Source organism: Micrasema longulum, unplaced genomic scaffold, assembly GCF_059751315.1.
Source record: "Micrasema longulum isolate JH-2025_06_02 unplaced genomic scaffold, ASM5975131v1 h1tg001011l, whole genome shotgun sequence".
NCBI classification, from domain to species: domain Eukaryota; kingdom Metazoa; phylum Arthropoda; class Insecta; order Trichoptera; family Brachycentridae; genus Micrasema; species Micrasema longulum.
Genome location: NW_028278199.1, coordinates 388,680 through 389,751, shown reverse-complemented (window position 1 = coordinate 389,751; position 1,072 = coordinate 388,680).

Here is a 1,072-nt window from a genome sequence, read left to right as displayed (position 1 = left end):
GAATTAGTTTTATTCCCAATTACAATCATTACAAATATTTGGTTGAGAATAAATAATAAATCAAGAATAAAAGTAAATAATACATTGTAAGAGATAAACTAAAAGGCTTACTATTTTGTGTGATTCAGAATTTATTAAAATCTTCATGACAATCATTTGCAATTTTTCCTGTCACTGATTGCCAATCCAGAAATCAATTAAGTCATTTTAAAAACCACATAACTGACAGAAAATAAAATTTTCAGGGTGGGTAAAAAAGCAATTTTTTGCAAAAACAACACAATTTCTGCATTCATGTTGTTTTTAATTGACTTAAAGCTTTTTTGTTTAGCAAACCTGTGGTGCATGAGCTTCATTTGAAAAGAATGATCTACCCTCAATTATCAATAATCTGCAAAAAATCAATTTCTCGATCCTCTGCCTGTTATTATAGAGAGGATAATCAGGGTTAGGACAGGATTTATTGCACATAATCGGGGTCTTTTTGGTATTAATATTAAGACCTAGATGTGCAGAGTTTTCCTGCAGTTTGTCAACAATTTTCTGAAGATCACCCAACAGACTTTTTGAAAAGAACTGCATCATCTGCGTACATCAAGTCGCACAACTTTAGTAGGAGTTCATTTCTATGCCTCGATCAGGTGGTATTGATTTGCATTAGATAAAATCCATCAATATGATAAATTTGAATGGTACAAGGACGCAGCCTTGCCTCACTCCAGTGGAGACCCCGATCTAATCAGTCTAAGTGCTGCCAATTCTCAAACGATAATTGCTGTCTACATGGAGCACCTTTATAACGGCAATAATCTTGGGAAGAATACGGTACACATCGAGATTTTCCCAGAGAGATGGTATGTCTACTGTAAATATATTATTATTTTTCTTCTGTTTTTTTTTGTACTAACACTATCCACTCACTATTTATAAACAGCTAATCATACTTCTGCATAGTCTGTTTTTGGTTAAATGGATGATCCATGGTGTACAAAAAGTTAAATAAATAAAATAACTCAAAGTATTAATATGAGTATGAGCATTTACATATAAACTTAAAAACCATGATTTTTAC